The sequence below is a fragment of the Oratosquilla oratoria genome, chromosome 10 (assembly GCF_046742065.1).
Source record: "Oratosquilla oratoria isolate Oo_2021 chromosome 10, ASM4674206v1, whole genome shotgun sequence".
Classification (NCBI taxonomy): Eukaryota; Metazoa; Arthropoda; class Malacostraca; order Stomatopoda; family Squillidae; genus Oratosquilla; species Oratosquilla oratoria.
The window spans coordinates 459,821-469,894 of record NC_134786.1 but is presented as its reverse complement, the minus strand read 5'-3'; the positions used below and the strand labels follow the sequence as shown (position 1 = coordinate 469,894).

The 10,074-nt window shown below is 36.6% G+C and overlaps 1 protein-coding gene across 2 annotated transcripts in view; it reads right to left on the bottom strand.

Annotated features, from left to right (window-relative positions):
- The window catches only part of LOC143029051 (uncharacterized), a 422,642-nt gene that overhangs the window by 82,569 nt on the left and 329,999 nt on the right, over positions 1-10,074 (bottom strand). The gene's annotated exons all lie outside the window — the stretch shown is intronic.

Below are 10,074 nucleotides of genomic sequence, written 5' to 3'. Positions count from 1 at the left end.
GGTGACATAACGCATCCCTGACGAAGTCCCACCTTTACCTCGAATCACTCACTCTCTCCATTTCTAATCCTGACACAAGCTCTACTACTCTCATAAAAAGTCTTGATAGCTCCTAGAAGCTTTCCTCCTATCCTCATATCCACAAAACCGCCCACAGTGACTTTCTGTCTACCCTATCGTAAGCCTTTTCCAGATCCATAAAAGCCAAAAAAACATCCTTCTCCTTTCCTATAGCTTTCTCACATATCTGTCTTACCACAAAAATCTGATCTACAGAACCTCTACCTGTCCTTAAATCCACACTGTTCCTCACCAATCACTCCCTCTGTTCCTCTCCTAATCCTCTTAATCAAGATCCTCCCATAAGCCTTCCCAACTACACTTAACAAGCTAATCCCTCTGAAACTACTACATTCACACTTGTCCCCTTTTCCCTTGTAAAGTGGAACTATATAGGCACTCCTCCGGCACTCTACCTTCTCTCCAACAAACATTAAATAACCTCACCAGCCAGTCTATCACCACTGTACCTCCTTTTTTTTTTTAGACATTCTGCATGGCATCCATCCAGACCAGGTGCCTTACCTGCTTTCATCATCTTAACAACTGCCTTCACTTCATCCTTCCTTTTTTCTCCTCCATTTTCTTCACTCATCACTCTCATTTTCTTAGCATTTCCCACTGCAGCTATCTTTCCCTCCCTATCCTCCTTCACATTTGGCAACTCCCTAAAATATTCTGCCCATCTTCCCCTTACTGCCTTCTCTTCCATTATCATCTCTCCATCTGCACCTTTTACCTTTTCTTCTCTACTTGATTCGCCTCCTCTTCCTCTCTTAATTTCTTTCCAAAACATCTTTTTATTACTTTCAAAATTTTCTGTCATACTCTTACCCCATTTCACATCTGCTCTCCTCTTTGCCTCCTTTACCTTTTGCTTTACTTCTCTTTTCTTTTCTTTGTACATCTCATATGACTCCCTCGTCCTATTTTGTAACCCATATGTGAAAGCTCGCTTCTTCTCTTCTACAACCTTCTTTGTTTCCTCATCCCACCATTCACTACCCTTCCTTCTATTTCCTCCTGTCCTTCTTGTTCCACACACCATCTTTGCACACTTTGTGACTCCCTCCTTGAACCATCTCCATTCCTCCTCCACTCCTGGCTCTACTCTATCCTTCACTCCCTCCCACTCCTCCTTCAGCTTCTTCTTGTACTCCTCCTTTTCCTGAAAAGGTTTACTCATCAAAATACATAAAAAAATTCTGTAGGATTCATTTGGCCATAAATTGCTGCAAAGCGGGAGTAAATCTGTCCACCAATTTTTCGAATATACAAGTGAGTAAAATTGACAGAGTCCACAGATGCCTGGACGATTTACTCCCATATTACTCTCACTTAATTTCTGTTGTAGAAACATTGCTGTTTCAAAATATATATTTTAGTTTAATTTTATGTAAGAAATACAAAAATGAAATTAAAGATTAATATAATTTGCTTTAATATTTACTGCAATCATAAAAGTTTCTCTGGCTGTACACCTTCCTGTCTGCAGATTTGATCACCTCTGCATAATATTTTCGAAACGTGTGTTATGGCACTAGACAGTAGTGTAGGTTTACACTACCACAACATATTCCTAGCCACCTCAATCCCTACAGTTGTGATGCTGTGTGCTAAAGCCATGATTATTTGGTAATGGTATCTCATATAGCACATAATATGCTGCATGTCCCTATGCAATCACCAGAACAATGAATAATAGGTGAATTACTGAATTGCAATAATCAGCGACAAAATATTGCCGATGTCCATTCCCTTTCTAAAAAAAATGCATCTTGCCACTGCCCTGGGTCAGAAGCAATGTAGCAAGACACAGCACATCCACAGTAAGGCCACTTTATTTAATCGGTGACACCCCCTCATCCAGAAAAAGAGAAGATGGGGGAAATCCCTTTGGGCTGCATCAAGATATCATTCACACATACTCCCCCACCCCTGCACCCACTCCTTCCCATGCATCACAGCGTCATCCATACACAACCATTCTCTACTCCCCCCTGTCTTCTACCTTCCTTCCCCATCAGACATTCCCCTTTTTCCCAATGCTGCTTTTACCCCATCCATCTTATCATCCTTGGTTAGCCCTTCATGTTCACTCCTTCCACACCTCTTTTACTAATCTTTCTTCACTCATTCTTTCCATGTGTCCAAACCATCCCAACACTCTTTCATCCACCCCATCTCTCCTTGTTTCTCACTCTATCCAGCCTTGTCACCCCTACCATATTTCTCAGGTGTTTCATCTCAAAACACATTTAAATTCTTCCTCTTTTATGTTCTATGTTCCTGCCCCATACAATGCTGTCAGCAAAATCACCCCTTCATACAATCTCCTCTTTGCATCCATTCCCATACGTCTATTCAGGTAGCAGTACATTGCCAAAAACATATCCCTTCTTGAAAATCTTCATGCAAGAGACCCATCCTACACCGACTGACGAGTGGTCACAGATGCAGATATATTCAACTGTGAATAATTTTTTTATGCTCCACCTCCATTTTATGTTATGACATGCAAAAAACAAAAAATCAAAATTCAACCTATGCCAGCATTTGAGCTAAACACTGGGCTAACAATTTATGGGTTAAGCTGTTATTAGACAACATTCAACATATGTTAAAGCAACTTGGTGCCTCCCCACACACACACACACACACACTTTCAACGAACGGACGGCTTGAAGAACGTTCTGAAGAAAAGTGCCGATTGTGGATCCCAACGCAAAGAGAAGTGCCTTTTTGTATTTGCAGGGTGGGGGGAAATTGCTCATGGGGTAGTGGGAAAGTAAGGAAAGAGGAAAAGGGGAGGGATTGCTGGGGAAATGGAAGGAAATGAGGATGTAGAGGACTTGGCCCTAACAGACCACCGAAAAGTAAACAAGCGACCGCAAGACGAGCTGGAGGACGACGGAATGTCTAATAAGAATGTAAAGATTAGAAGTATAGATAGGAACAATACAGTAGAAAGTGCTGAGAATATTTTCAAGGGATTTAAAGAGAGTGGGGGGGACACAAACCCCCCCCGACTGACAAGACTAGAGAAGAAGGTTGATAAGGTGATCGAGGACTTGGAGAGTAGGTTAGGTCATATGAACACCATTTTACAAAGGGTTGAAAGATTGGAAGAACTAGAAAAGGCGAATAAAAACTTAACTGATGAAATAGAAGACCTAAAAAGACAGTTAAGAGATGTAAAGGTGGAGAATGAGGAATTGAAGAAGAATAGTAAAGAAAACAGAGAAACAATAGCTAAAGAAAGTAAAAATTGGAAGAAAACCCAAGAAGGAAATAAGGTTTCATTCACTGACATAGTCAAACAGCAATTGAAAGAACGTACTGAAGACTCAGTTATTAAAGTGATGAGACAAAAGGAGAATATAGTAAGAGATTTAGCAGACAAGAAGAAATGTATAATTATATTAGGAATGGAAGAGAAACACAACACAGATAGAACCACAAGAATCAAAGAGGAAAATGAAAAAGTAAGCCAATTACTAGAATCAGTTCAGGAAGATGAACCAGAAATTATGAAACAAATCGAAGAGAAATTTAGACTCTGAAAGTATAGCACAGACAAGACCAGACCAATTAAGATTAAATTCAAGTCACAAACAACGGCAGAGAATATCTTATCCAAAACAGGGAAACTAGCAACAAGTGAACAATACAAAAAGATATGGATAAAAAGAGAAATGAATAAAGAGGAAAGAGAGGAAGAAAAGCAGAAAAGACTGGAAGCTAAGGCAAAAAACGAGAACAGAACGGAGTCAGAGAAAGAGAGATTCTATTGGAGAGTAGTGAACATGAAACTAAGGAAGTTCGACATACAAAAGAAAAACATAAGGGAAACAGAGAACACAATGGAAGTGGCAGAAAACTAAGAGTGTCTTACACAAATATAGATGGATTAATAACAGGATTGAATGAGCTGAATGATTATTTGAAGGAAAAAGAACCGGACATAATGGGAATTGTAGAAACAAAATTAAAAGGCCCACTACCACCCAACAGTGTAGGACATGATGCATACAATTATTGGATTAGAAACAGAGAGAAAAAACAAGGGGGTGGAATTATGTTCCTGACTAAGAAGGATATAAACGTGAAAGGTGTCATATATGGAAAGAATACAGTAGAGATGATTATGATAGAAGTGGAAGACAGAGATAAGAAGAGCAGAAAATTTGTGATAAATTATGTGCCTCCAAAAACAGCCTCATGGGAGGAGAGTGAACATAAAAGTATGTTAGAGGACACAAAGATAACATTAAATAAAATAATGGAAGATGGAGGAAGAATAGTTATGATGGGCGACTTTAATTGCAAAGAAATCTGCTGGGAAGAAATGACAGTAAAGGGTGGAGACGACTCATGGGGAAACGCTCTACTTGAGATGATTATTGACCACACAATGACACAATGGATACAGGAGAACACTAGGTATAGAAATGAAGAAGAACCATCGAGACTAGACTTATTAATTACATCTGAACCTAGAATAGTGGACAAGATTGAATATAATACACCAATAGGTAAAAGTGACCACATATTGATTGAACTGGAACTTAATGAAGAAAAATATATGAAAAGAAATGAACAATATAGAAAAGGAAGAATGATGTATGAAAAAACAAACTTTGATAAAATAAGAGAATTCTTTCAACAAGAAAACTGGGAAGAAATATACAAAGAAGAAACATCAGTGGAAAAGAAATGGAATATTTTGACAAAAATTTACAAAAAAGGAGTGGAAAAGTATGTCCCAAGACAAAAACAAAAAAAAGAATATGTAAAATGCTGGTACAACAAAAGTTGTAGGGAGTTAAAAGACAAAAGAGACAAAGCCTGGACCAGATGGAAAAAAGACAGAAAACCTGAAAAATGGAAAATATATACCAGTTATAGAAATGAATATGTACAAACGTGCAGAGAGGAAAAGAGAAAATATGAAAAAGACGTCATAGAAAAATGTAAAGATCAACCAAAACTATTCTACAGATTTGTAAACAATAAACTGAAAAACAAACAGGACTTGGAGAAATTAAGACAAGGGGGAGTTGAATACACTGAGGAAATGGAAATGGCGGAAATTATGAACAAACATTTTAAATCAGTGTTTACAAGGGAGAACATACAACCTGAAGAGATTGAATGGAAAGAAAAAGTCCCCCCTATAGAAAAAATAGAAGTATCAAAGAATGAAATATTGATACAATTGAGTAATCTTGATGTCAGAAAATCACATGGACCAGATGAAATAGCAAACTGGATTCTGAAAGAATGCAGGAATGAACTGGCAGACAAAATACATAGCATAATAAGCAGTTCCTTGAAAGAAGGAAAAGTTCCAGAAGATTGGAAAAAAGCAAATATAGTACCTATATATAAAGGAGGAAATAAAGAAGAACCTACCAACTATAGACCAGTCTCTCTAACAAGTACAATAGCAAAAATTTGTGAAAGAATTATCAAAAATAGATGGGTAAAATACTTGGAAAAAAACAACGTACTAAATCCAAGGCAATTTGGATTCAGACAAGGACGATCATGCGTCACCAATTTAATATGTTTCTATTCAAAGCTAATAGATATAATACAAGAAAGAGATGGATGGGCTGATTGTGCATTTCTAGACCTAAAAAAAGCTTTTGACAAAGTACCACATAAGTTGCTTAAGAAACTAGAATCTGAAGGAGGAATACAAGGTAAATTACTAAATTGGATGGAAGACTTTTTGCAAGAAAGAAAAATGAGAGTAGTGATAAGAGACCAGCACTCAAAATGGAATGAAGTAATAAGCGGTGTCCCGCAGGGAACAGTCCTGGCCCCAATAATGTTTGCTATATATATTAATGATATGGATGAAGGAATTGAAAGCTATATGAGCTTCTTTGCAGACGATGCAAAACTACTGAAAAGAGTGAAAACTGAAGAAGATTGTGAATCACTACAGAGAGATCTAAATAAAGTACAGGAATGGAGTAGGAAGTGGGAGATGGAGTTCAATACAAAAAAGTGTAGTATAATGGAATTTGGAAAAAGCAAAAACAGAATAACAGGATCATATCATTTGGGAGAAGAAGGAATAAAAAAAGTAGAAAATGAGAAGGACCTGGGAGTCATTGTTATGAATAATATGTCACCTGAGAAACATATAAATAAGATTTTTGGAGAAACTTATAATTTAATAAGAACAATCAAAGTGGCATTTACATACCTGGATGAAGAAATGGTGAGGAAAATCCTAATCACCCTGATAAGACCAAGATTGGAATATGCAGCAACGATATGGTCACCAAGTACAAAAAAATGTATAAAAAAACTTGAAAGAATACAAAGAGCAATTACAAAATTGGCACCAACACTCTCAAAACTATCATATGAAGAGAGACTACAAAAACTTAAACTACAGACACTAGAGCAAAGAAGAGAGAGAGGAGATTTGATAGCTATTTACAGAATCATGAAAGGCATAGAAATTACTGATAGAGAGAATCTGATAAAATGGGATGACAGAAATACAAGAGGACACGGAAAGAAAATAAAAAAAAGACAGCTATAGAAGAGATTTGAAAAAGAACAGCTTTCCTCACAGAGCAATAGACAGTTGGAACAAGTTAGATGAGAAAGTGGTGTGTGCAAAAACAATACATGAATTTAAAAATAGTTTAGATAAAATGAGATATGAAGACGGGACCCCACGAGCATAGCTCCCCTTCCCGTAAAATACAACTAGGTAAATACAACTAGGTAAATACACACACACACACTTCAGCGAATGGACGGCTTGGATGACGTTCTGAAGAAAACTGAAGTCTGTGGATCCCAACGCAAAGAGAAGTGCCTAGTGTTTTTACAGGGTGGGGGGGAAATTGCTCGTGGAGTAGTGGGAAAGTAGGGAAAGAGGAAAAGGGGAGGGATTACTGAGGGAAATGGAAGGAAATGAGGAGGGAGTAGACTTGGCCCAGCCAGACAAGCGAAAGGTAAACAAAAGACTGAGCGATGATGAAATGTCTAATAAAAATGTAAAGATTAGAAGTATAGAGAGGAGCAATACAGTAGAAAGTGACGAGAATATGTTCCAGGGATTTAAAGAGGGTGGGGGGGACACAACCCCCCCCCCCCCCCGACTGATAAGACTAGAGGAGAGAGTTGATAAGGTGATCGAGGACTTGGAAAGTAGGTTAGGTAATGTTGACTCCATTTTCCAGAGAATTGAAAGGTTGGAACAACTAGAGAAGGCAAACAGAAACTTAACTGATGAAATAGAGGACCTAAAAAGACAGTTAAGAAATGTAAAGGAGGAGAATGAGAAATTGAAGAAGAATAGTAATGAAAACAGAGAGACAATAGCTAAAGAAGCTAAAAATTGGAGAACAACCCAAGAAGGGAATAAGGTTTCATTCACTGACATAGTCAAACAGCAATTGAAAGAACATAATGAAGACTCAGTTATTAAAGTGATGAGACAGGAGAATATAGTAAGAGAATTAGCTGACAAAAAGAAATGTATAATTATATTAGGAATGGAAGAGAAACATAACCCAGATAGAACCGCAAGAATCAAGGAGGAAAATGAAAGAGTAAGCAGTTTATTAAAATTAGTCCAGGAAGATGAACCAGAAATTATAAAGGAAATTGAGGAAAAATTCAGACTCGGAAAATATAGTACAGATAAGACCAGACCAATTAAGATTAAATTCAGGTCACAAACAACGGCAGAGAAAATTCTATCCAAAACAGGGAAACTAGCAACAAATGATCAATATAAAAAGGTATGGATAAAAAGAGAAATGAATAAGGAGGAAAGAGAGGCAGAAAAGCAGAAAAGACTTGAAGCTAAGGCAAAAAACGAGGAAAGAACGGAGTCAGAGAAAGAGAGATTCTATTGGAGAGTAGTGAACATGAAAATAAAGCAGTTCGACATACAAAAGAAAAACATAAGGGAAACAGAGAACACAATGGAAGTGGCAGAAAACTAAGAGCGTCTTACACAAATATAGATGGATTGATAACAGGATTGAATGAACTGAATGATTATTTGAAAGAAAAAGAACCGGACATAATGGGAATTGTAGAAACAAAATTAAAAGGCCCACTACCACCCAACAGTGTAGGACATGATGCATACAATTATTGGATTAGAAACAGAGAGAAAAAACAAGGGGGTGGAGTTATGTTCCTGACTAAGAAGGATATAAACGTGAAAGGTGTCATATATGGAAAGAATACAGTAGAGATGATTATGATAGAAGTGGAAGACCGAGATAAGAAGAGCAGAAAATTTGTGATCAATTATGTGCCTCCGAAAACAGCCTCATGGGAGGAGAGTGAACATAAAAGTATGTTAGAGGACACAAAGATAGCATTAACTAAAATAATGGAAGACGGAGGAAGAATAGTTATGATGGGCGACTTTAACTGCAAAGAAATCTGCTGGGAAGAAATGACAGTAAAGAGTGGTGATGACTCATGGGGAAATGCTCTACTTGAGATGATTACTGACCATTCAATGACACAATGGATACAAGAGAACACTAGGTATAGAAATGAAGAAGAACCATCGAGACTAGACTTAATAATTACATCTGAACCTAGAATAGTGGACAAGATTGAATATAAAACACCAATAGGTAAAAGTGACCACATATTGATTGAACTGGAACTTAATGAAGAAAAAAATATATGAAAAGAAATGAACAATATAGAAAAGGAAGAATGATGTATGAAAAAACAAACTTTGATAAAATAAGAGAATTCTTCCAACAAGAAAACTGGGAAGAAATATACAAAGAAGAAACATCAGTGGAAGAGAAATGGAATATTTTGACAAAAATTTACAAAAAAGGAGTGGAAAAAAAAAAGTATGTCCCAATACAAAAACAAGAAAAAGAATATGTAAAATGCTGGTACAACAAAAGTTGTAGGGAGTTAAAAGACAAAAGAGACAAAGCCTGGACCAGATGGAAAAAACACAGACCTGAAAAATGGAAAATATATACTGGTTATAGAAATGAATATGTACAAAAGTGCAGAGAGGAAAAAAGAAAATATGAAAAAGATGTTATAGAAAAGTGTAAAGATCAACCAAAACTATTCTACAGATTTGTAAACAATAAACTGAAAAACAAACAAGACTTGGAGAAATTAAGACAAGGAGGAGTTGAATACACTGAGGAAATGGAAATGGCAGAAATTATGAACAAACATTTTAAATCAGTGTTTACAAGGGAAAATATACAACCTGAAGAGATTGAGTGGAAAGAAAAAGTCCCCCCTATGGAAGAAATAGAAGTAACAAAGAATGAAATATTGACACACTTGGGTAATTTTGATGTCAGAAAATCGCATGGGCCAGATGAAATAGCAAACTGGATTCTGAAAGAATGCAGGAATGAACTGGCAGACAAAATACATAGCATAATAAGCAGTTCGTTAAAAGAAGGAAAAGTTCCAGAAGATTGGAAAAAAGCAAATATAGTACCTATATATAAAGGAGGAAATAAAGAACCTACCAACTATAGACCAGTCTCTCTAACAAGTACAATAGCAAAAATTTGTGAAAGAATTATCAAAAGTAGATGGGTAAAATACTTGGAAAAAAACAACGTACTAAATCCAAGGCAATTTGGATTCAGACAAGGACGATCATGCGTCACCAATTTAATATGTTTCTATTCAAGGCTAATAGATATAATACAAGAAAGAGATGGATGGGCTGATTGTGCATTTCTAGACCTAAAAAAAGCTTTTGACAAAGTACCACATAAGAAGTTGCTTAAGAAATTAGAATATGAAGGAGGAATACAAGGTAAATTGCTAAATTGGATGGAAGACTTTTTGCAAGAAAGAAAAATGAGAGTAGTGATAAGAGACCAGCACTCAAAATGGAATGAAGTAATAAGTGGTGTCCCGCAGGGAACAGTTCTGGCCCCAATAATGTTTGCTATATATATTAATGATATGGATGAAGGAATTGAAAGCTATATGAGCTTCTTTGCAGATGATGCA